The sequence below is a fragment of the Papilio xuthus genome, unplaced genomic scaffold (genome assembly GCF_000836235.2).
Source record: "Papilio xuthus unplaced genomic scaffold, Pxut_1.1 DF829673.1, whole genome shotgun sequence".
In the NCBI taxonomy this organism is placed as follows: domain Eukaryota; kingdom Metazoa; phylum Arthropoda; class Insecta; order Lepidoptera; family Papilionidae; genus Papilio; species Papilio xuthus.
Window position 1 is genome coordinate 162331 of NW_013528976.1, and position 9450 is coordinate 171780.

A 9450-nucleotide genomic window follows, 5' to 3' on the forward strand; every position below is an offset into this window, starting at 1 on the left:
TACGTAAGTGCGCGACAAATGATTCTAACTAAAACTACGGACACAACTTATTAGGGCGACACATCAACCAAAATTGGATTTTGCCTTTCAAACGAATAACACTATGATAATTAATTATTAAAAAAAAACAAAATCTACCGAGACACCGCATTTTTCACAATCTGTTCAGTCATTGACTGACATACAAACCCATACATATACGGAAAAAATTACCTTTTTGGGTTAGTCGTGAAAAAAAAATATTTTTTATATTAGCAGATTTTTATTAATATTTCTTGGACCATTTCAACTAAGCTAGGCTTGGGCTAGGATATGGTTTACAATGGTCGAATGAACGGGATTCGAACTCTAGACCAATCGATCGGCAATTTTAATTTTCTTTAAAATCTTTGTTAGTTGTATTGTTTTTTTTATTTCATATTGATGAAGGGTTATTGACGATAACATAACAGATTTTTTTTTAAATATAGCAATATTTGTAGGTCATCGGTTACAAAATTGCCCCAGAAGGTGTAAAATTTTTAAGGTTTTAAAAAATGCCATTTATTTTTTTTAATACCCAGATGGGAATTTTTATTTAATTTTTCCGGTGACCCTAGTGACCACCCCTATCATCCCCCTTCCTATGTACGTAACCTTTTGGGACACCCTGTATAAATACAAGACCTTCAAAATCAAGCTGTTTCGTCATTTTTATTATAATAATAGCTTTTGTTAAGTAATATAATAAATGGATTCATCATTTTATGTAAATAAAATAAAAAAATCAATAATTAATGACAATGATTCAAAATTGATATCAAATCTATATAAAAAAACAAAAACATACGATATAAAACTAGCTGTCGCACGACACTACGTTCGCTTGAATTAAAGGTAACTTAATAAATAGCCTATGTGTTCTTCCAGACTATGTTCTACATCTAATTGTCAAATTTCATCAAGATCTAAACAGCCGTTCTGGAGATACCTTATAACATACATCTAAACATTCGCATTTATAATATTAGTAAGACTAGCTGTCGCCCGCGACTCTAAAATAGCCTATGTGTTCTTTCAGACTATGTTCAACATCTGTATCAAATTTCGTCAATATCCCATAAACCGTACCGGAGATAAGTTCAAACAAACATACATCCATCCATACTAACATTCGCATTTATAATATTAGTAAGAATTAAAAATCATACTAATAATATAAATGTGAAAGTTATGATAGATGTTTATTTGAATATATCTCCGGAACGGCAAAAACAGATCTTGATGAAATTTTGCACAAATGTAGAACATAGTCTGGAAGAAAACATAGACTACTTATATAGTTATATTTATACAACGGACGGAGTAGCAGGCTACAGCTAGTCTAGTAATAAATAAAGTCTATGTCAATTGGAGATAGTGTAACTTCACAACAGTGAAAGAATTATTCAAATTAGTTTAATAGTTTTTGAGTCTATTCAACACAAACAAACAGATCTTTTCTATTTGTAATATTAGTAGATATAAATATATCTACAAAAAAAAATCAACATTAAGAGTAATATATAATTTTATAAAAACGCAAAATATATTTTAATATTTAATATAACTCATATTGTCTAAGAATCTCAATTTATTCAAGGACAATCTTAATCTTACTAATATTATAAATGCGAATGTTTAGATGTTTGTTAGAAGGTATCTCCAGAACGACTGCATGGATCCCGCTAAAATTTGACATACATGTAGAACATAGTTTGGAAGAACACATAGACTACAAATTTTGTTTGTTTTTTATACGCGAAAGGCAAATGAGTTGCGAACTGATGAAGGAAAATCCGCAACCCCAAAGTGCAGATGCCGCCCGCGATTATTCGACGGAGGAGGAGACGTGCAGAGGATACTTCCCCTATCTATGTACCCCCTCCATCTAATCCATTTCCCATCTTTAAAGAAATCGATTGACTAAAATTAGGCTTCCGACACTCATCAGGCTATACACGGATTTTGTTTTTATATCGTAAGGTGGCAAACGAGCGAGCGGCCACCTGATATCGCTGAAATAGCGAAGTGACCGTTGCCCATAGACATACGCAATTGCATATGCCTTGCCTACCTTTAATCGACAGAGGAGAGGATGCACAGAAAGAAAAAATATTTTCCCTTTCCATGCATCCTCTCATCCGGAAAGTCCACTTCCACATCCCATCCTTCCCTTATAAGAAAAAAGGGTGGGAAGGGAAAGAGGACTAAATTAGGCCTCCGGGACACACACTCATCAGACTGTACGCGGAATTGTTTCCACTTCACGCCTGTCTTCTGAGTGGTCGTGTTATTTCACCGGGCGAGCCGGGCCAATTCGTGCAAAGATGTTAAAGCGGGCTCTACCACTGTTGAAAGTTTGTTTCCACTTGACGCCTGTGTATGGTCGTGTTGCGACCAGTCTACCACTGTTAAAAGTCACTAAATTTGATTAGTGAGGTGTCATACGAATTGTGTGATATCACACAATTGCTTTTCTTTGTACTAACAGCGTATTTTGGCATATACTGTCACAAAACATACTTGGGTGGGTTACATTCTTTTGCGGTGACCATAATGATAACTAAAGTGGTCCGGAACAACCATAGTTATGTGTAATATAGATAAATAATTAGAAAATGACAAATTACTAGAGTAACATAGGCCTACACCAGGGTCGGTTAATGTACGGCCCGTAAAATATTTAAAATAATTTTAGCTGCAAGTTGACATTCAATATCTATAAGATAAAAAACTAAATATATCAGAAACAAAAATATACCTATTTTACATTACTTTGTTGTTGATTGACTCGTTGAGCAACGTGAGATGTATTTCAATATTTCAACGAACGAAATAAACTCAAAAACTACTTAACTATCCAATGTTCTCTCAAAAAAAAAATAAGATTTTTTATAAAAATTGATCCAAAAATTATAATTGCTGAAATTAGTTCTACAAATTATTATATTAATTTCACCTGTAAAAGTGTAAATTAAACTTACATTATGAGTAATTGAAACCAGGAATATTATAAACTGAAAATACGAGAAAGACTAAAGTAATAAAAATTTAATAATTATTAAATAAGGCATAATATTTTGACAAGAGAGCGTTTTGAAAACGGACGAATTGATAACCTTCTTGAAGTCGTCTAAAAAGTACAAAACTTGCGACCCTCTACAAACAAAAGTTGTCAACACCTGACCTGTCTCATAAAAGCACCTGCGCCGGAGTTGCTGCCAGTGTCAGTCGAGAACAAGTCGCCGCGACGTTCGGACGTGTGTGCAATCGTGTTATATTTTTAAAAAGTTTCTTTGTGCGTTTTTTGTTCGATCGAGGACATTTGATAGTTTGAGGTAGGTTATATGTTTTGAATAACGTGACGGGAGTGTGGAAATGTTTTTGCATTCATAAATAATTTAAATATTTAATTGTAATAAAGAACATGATAAATATAAGTTTGTAAAAATACTTCGAGATTAAAACTATAATTTCTTTACATCATCAGCTCACTATACGTCCCCTCTGAGGGGTTCGGAGCCTACCCTAAGTTAAGGGTGACTAGGTCATAGTCAACCACGCTAAGTGCGGGTTGACTTCACACATATCTTTGAATTTCTCAGATATGTGCAGCATCACGATGTTTTCCTTCACCGTAACAACATACGATAAATGTACATATATTCATTTCTGTACACATGAACCAAAATATCTTTTTTTAATTTTCGGAAGCAAAAAGGTACGCAAGTTTTTTGTAAATTTATGCTTTTAACGAAGGTGACAAGAACATTTTATAATCTTACAAATATTATAACCGAGATGTTTATATGTTCGTTTGAAGGCTCGGAATCACTAGAACGGCTGCAATTGTCTCGCTGAGGTTTGTCATAGATGTAGAACATAGTCTGGAAGAACACATAGGTTGCGTATTAAAGCAAATATTTGAATTTCCTTACAAAAGCTGTATTATTCTAAAGTCTATGGTCATTAACAAAATAACTCTATTATTTATTAATTCTTAAAAATTCACTTATTGAATATTTTATAATACACTAGCTGTCGCCAGCGAATCCGTCCGCACGGAATAAAAAAAACTATTGGTCGCAGCGTAATGTTGTATAGCATAAAGCCTTCCTCTATAAATGGACTATCCAACAAAAAAAGATTTTTTCAAATCGGACCAGTAGTTCCTGAGATTAGCGCGTTTAAACAAACAAACTCTTCCGCTTTGTAATCTTATATATAAAATTCTCGTGTCACAATTTACGTTCCCATACTCCTCCGAAACGGCTTGACCGATTCTCATGAAATTTTGTGAGCATATTGAGTAGCTCTGAACATCGGACAACATCTATTTTTAATCCCGCGCGGACGGACTCGCGGGCGACAGCTAGTATTAGTATAGATTTTGACAATTTAAAGATAATAAAGTCATTAACATTAAAATTAAAACCAAAAACTATTTTTCATTGACGCAAAAATTTAAAACAATTGCGACGCTGATTTTTTTTTCGGTAGCTACCAAAAAAAACCCTTGAGCGAAAAAAAGCTACAAAACAAACTGTTATCTTACTATGTACATCGTTATATAATTTACATAAATAAATTTAACATACAATAAAAAAAAGATTAATTACGTTAATAAAGTAGTCTATGTGTTCTTCCAGACTATGTTCTACATCTATTAGAAATTTCATCGACATCCGTTGAGCCGTTCTGAAGATACCTTCTAACAAACATCCATCTAAATTTTCGTATTTATAATATTACTAGCTGACGCCCGCCAGTCCGTCCGCGAGGGTTTAAAAAAACTTGATAAGTAGCCTATGTGTTCCAGACTATGTTCTACATCTATGACAAATTACAGTGAGATTCATTCAGCCGTTCTGGAGAAACATTCTTACAAACATACATCTTAACTTTTGCTACGACTATTATCAAAACAAAATTGACACAAAACAAACCAAAGCGTGACACTATCGTTCACAAATAGACAGAATAAGACCATATCAATGTGTTACTAAAATTAAATAATAATAAAGCCATTTATTTCCTTACAGATAAATCATACAATAAAAATTTATAATGTAACTACTTTTTTTTTTTTATCTATCTGTATGAACCCCTGTTCGGGTAAAGGCCTCCTCCAAAGATGCCCAATTTTCTCTATCTTGAGCCACGTGTGTCCAGGTAGTGCCGCCTACTTTCTTTATTTCATCATCCCATCGTGTAATCGGTCTTCCTATTCCTCTTCTTCCTTGCGGTCCCTTCCATAAAGTTGTTCTAACTGTCCATCTCTGATCTTTTAGTCTTGCAACGTGACCCGCCCATTTCCACTTTTGTTTTAGTGCGAAACTCAAAGCGTTATTTACTTTTGTGATATTTCTTATTTCTGTATGTCTTATTCTATCTACTTTCCTTTACGTTACTACAATTACCTTACAAATATTATAAATGCAAATGTTTAGATGTATGTTTGTAAGAAGATATCTCCAGAACAGCTGCATGGATCTTGTTGAAATTTGTCATACATATAGAACATAGTCTGGAAGAACACATCGAATACTAATTAAGTTTTTTTTACCAAAATATAAGAAAAAAAAAACATTCAAAATTTCATCATAACAAATCGTGTATCGATAAAATTAGTATGTCGGTAATACCATGAAAAAATATCTTCATATGTAATAATAGAAAGAACGTAATAATATGAAAAAATAATTTTTAATTATTACTAAATAACTCAAAAACTACTAAAGAGATTTTAAAAATTCTTACATATGACAAAAACATATTTTATTCTCGAGTAATTTAACTTGTATCTTATTTATCTTAAAGGGATAAAATAGTATAAAATACATAACAGTTATATATTATATATATAAAAGAAAGTCGTGTTAGTTACACTATTTACAACTCAAGAACGGCTTTACCGATATGTCTGAAAATTGTTGAGGAGGTAGCTTAGAGCCAGGAGACGGACATAGGAAACTATTTATTAATTTTTTCGAATTTATGCCTTGAAGAGTTGCTTTTTATTTAACTTACTAATAATATAAATGCGAATGTTTACATGGATGTGATGTGGATGGATGGGTGTTTGAAGACATCTCTAGAACGGCTGAACGGATCTCGATTAAATTTGGCATACGTATAGAACACAGTCTGAAAGATCACATAGGCTACACTAATTAAGTTTTTTTTTATATATCCACGCTGAGGGAGTCGCGAACGACAGGTAGTTATATATAAAATTAATATCTTCTATAATACCTAGGTTTCCTAGATTGCTGTATTAAGACACGAATTATGCGCATGACCTAAGATCACGAACACGTTTAATCACCTATATAAATGTAGATTTAATCATGATTATGTGAGCGTCGATGGCTCAGTGGGTTACGCACTTGACTTGCAAGATGCAGGTCCTGGGTTCGAATCCCGCCATGTACCAATATGTTTCTCTATTTACATATGTACATTTATTTCGACGTTCTTACGGTGTAGGAAAACATTGTGATGCTGCACATATTTGTGAAGAAATTTAAAGATATGTGTGCAGTCAACCAACCCGCACTTGACCAGCGTGGTTGACTATGGCCTAGTCGCCCTTGATTTAGGGTAGGCTCCGAGCCCTTCAGTGGGGACGTATAGTGAGCTAATGATGATTTGTTAACTAGCTGTTGACCGCGACTCCTTCCACTTGAAATTAAAAAAAAACCAATTAGCCTATGTTATTCCAGACTATGTTCTTACATCTATGACAAATTTAATCGAGATGCATACAGGCGTTCTGGAGATATCTTCTAAAAAACATTTAAACATTCGCATTTATAATATTAGCACAATAGTCTAAAAGTTAAGAAAAAAATTGGATTTTTGCTTTCGACCTGTCGCCTAAAATGACCTTGCGATGTTTGCCCAAAAACCGGTCCGGTCATTGAAACAAGATTAATAAAACACAAAACAATAATCTCTCTATTTATAAACAACCAGATGTCGCCGGCAAATCCGTTCGCGCGACATAAAAAAAAAACTTAATTAGTAGCCTATGTATTCTTCCAGACTATGTTCTATATATATGCCAAATTTCATCGAGATCTGTTCAGCCGTTTTATTTTTTTTTATATCATAAGGTGGCAAACGAGCGAGCGACCACCTGAAGTCGCTAAAATAGCGAAGTGACCGTTGCCCATAGACATACGCAATTGCATATGCGTTGCCTACCTTTAATCAACGGAGGAGAGGATGCACAGAAAGAAAATATATTCCCTTCCCATGCATCCTCTCATCCGAAAAGTCCACTTCCACTTCCCATCTTTTCCTTACAAAATAAAGTGTGGGAAGGGAAAGAGGAATAAATTAGGCCTCCGGGACGCACACTCATCAAACGAAACGCGGAATTACTTCAACATGACGCCTGTCTTCTGTATGGTCGTGGTATTTCACCGGGCGAGCCGGGCCGATTCGTGCGAAGATGTTTAGCGGGCTCTACCACTGTTAAAATATATCTATCTAGAGATATCTTCAAACAAACATACATATAAACATTCGCATTTATAATATTAGTAAGAAGCATACACATGGGAAGTCCAATCCATTCTACAAAACAAATCTGGATATATGTTGTTTGAACATATATAAAATCACACTCAGAATATTAAGTAGCCGACAGATGTTTAAATCCATTGAATGCAAAGTGAACGATAATACGACTAACTTATCTGACCCGGTGGAAAGTGAAACTAAATTACAATATCTTACACACCCATTCAATGTTAGAAAACTGCCATAAGATCGTTCGGACTATAGTCTTATACCATTTTAGTTACCTAAGTATTGTTAGGAAGAAAATCCGACAGTGCCGGTGTATCGCAACACTAGCTTTATTAAAATACTAGCGGACCCGACAGACGTTGTCCTGTCTACATGTCTTTAATTTGAATAAATTAATATGAAGTTAATATTTGATGAAAATTGTGAATCTAAACCATTCCCAGATCCCCTTGAACACACACAAAAAATTTCATCAAAATCGGTCCAGTCGTTTTAGAGAAGTTCAGTGACATACACACTCACAGAAGAATTATATATATATAAAGATATACGTTTATGTCCCCTCACTACATCTGACACAAGACTTTGTAACGAAAGCGCGCGCCATTCGCGCCAAAGGATTTTAACTAATAAACTCTTAATGAACAGTGGATTAGTAAGTGCATCCTGGAGGCCTAATTTAGTCCTCTTTCCCTTCCCACACTTTTTCTTATAAGAAAAGGATGGGAAGTGGAAGTGGACTTTCCGGATGAGAGGATGCATGGGAAGGGAGGATATTTTCTTTCTGTGAATCCTCTCCTCCGTCTATTAAAGGTATACAACGCGTATGCAATTGCGTATGCCTATGGGCAACGGTCACTTCGCTATTTCAGCGATTTCAGGTGACCACTCGCTCGTTTGCCACTTTATACTATAAAAAAGTAAGATTCCTTGATTATTTTTGATATTTCTGGCCGCTTACACACTTATCACCATATACTGTGAAAAAAAAACTATAAACAGGAGACAGGCTGTCTTGCTCGCACTATCTTACAAGATGTATCGAACAAGCAAGCCGACAGAACATGATCTGAATACGTACCACCAAGGACGCGCATTACACATTCTAGGACTAGCCTTTCCGGGAGCATTGGCCAACATATGTTGGAAGTTCACTTTGCATGTTGGAACAAATGTTTGAAGGTAGAATTTGGTAATACTGGAACTAACCCTAAAAGTTGGCTCCAGAATATATTAGAATAAGCAATGACAGATCTAATTTTTTATATATAAAATTCTCGTGTCACAATTTTCGTTCCCATACTCCTCCGAAACAGCTTGACCGATTCTTATGAAATTTTGTGAGCATATTGAGTAGGTCTGAGAATCGACCAACATCTATTTTTCATCCCGCGCGGACGGGCGACAGCTAGTATATTATAAATTTAAGTTTAAATGGATGTATGGATGTTTGTGAGAAGGTATCTCCAGAACGACAGGATGCATCTCGATGAAATTTGGCATAGATATAGAACTTACCTTAAAATATACACAGAGTACGAAGTTTTTTTTTAATTCCGCGCGGACAGAGTCGCGGGCGACAACTAGTTTACAATAAAGTTTGAACAAATGTTGGGGCTTTAGAAGTTTGTCCAAGTAATGGAAGGTTTTCAGTTGAGACAAATATAAATTACCCACCCTGTATTTATTAAAAGCGTGAACATACATCAGTAAACAACAAGCACATACCAGGAGATAATGAATCGCATATGAAAACATCACGTACGATGCACTTCGAATAATTAACCACGCGGAAGAACTTTTAATTCCCGATATAAAATTATACTGTTATTAAAAACAAGTTCCTTATAACGTATGACGTCCTAGTACTTGAGAAGAAAGTTGTTTTTT

At 34.7% G+C, this 9450-nt stretch overlaps 2 protein-coding genes across 2 annotated transcripts in view; one reads left to right on the top strand and one right to left on the bottom strand.

The window, feature by feature from the left end:
• PAPLA1 (Phosphatidic Acid Phospholipase A1) overlaps positions 1–9450 on the bottom strand; it is a 70812-nt gene that overhangs the window by 30575 nt on the left and 30787 nt on the right. The gene's annotated exons all lie outside the window — the stretch shown is intronic.
• The window catches only part of LOC106114331 (uncharacterized), a 33965-nt gene continuing 27756 nt past the window's right edge, over positions 3242–9450 (top strand). The window contains exon 1 of the mRNA XM_013307491.1: positions 3242–3359. The gene's annotated coding sequence lies outside the window, so the exon portion shown is untranslated. The remainder of the gene's footprint in view (positions 3360–9450) is intronic.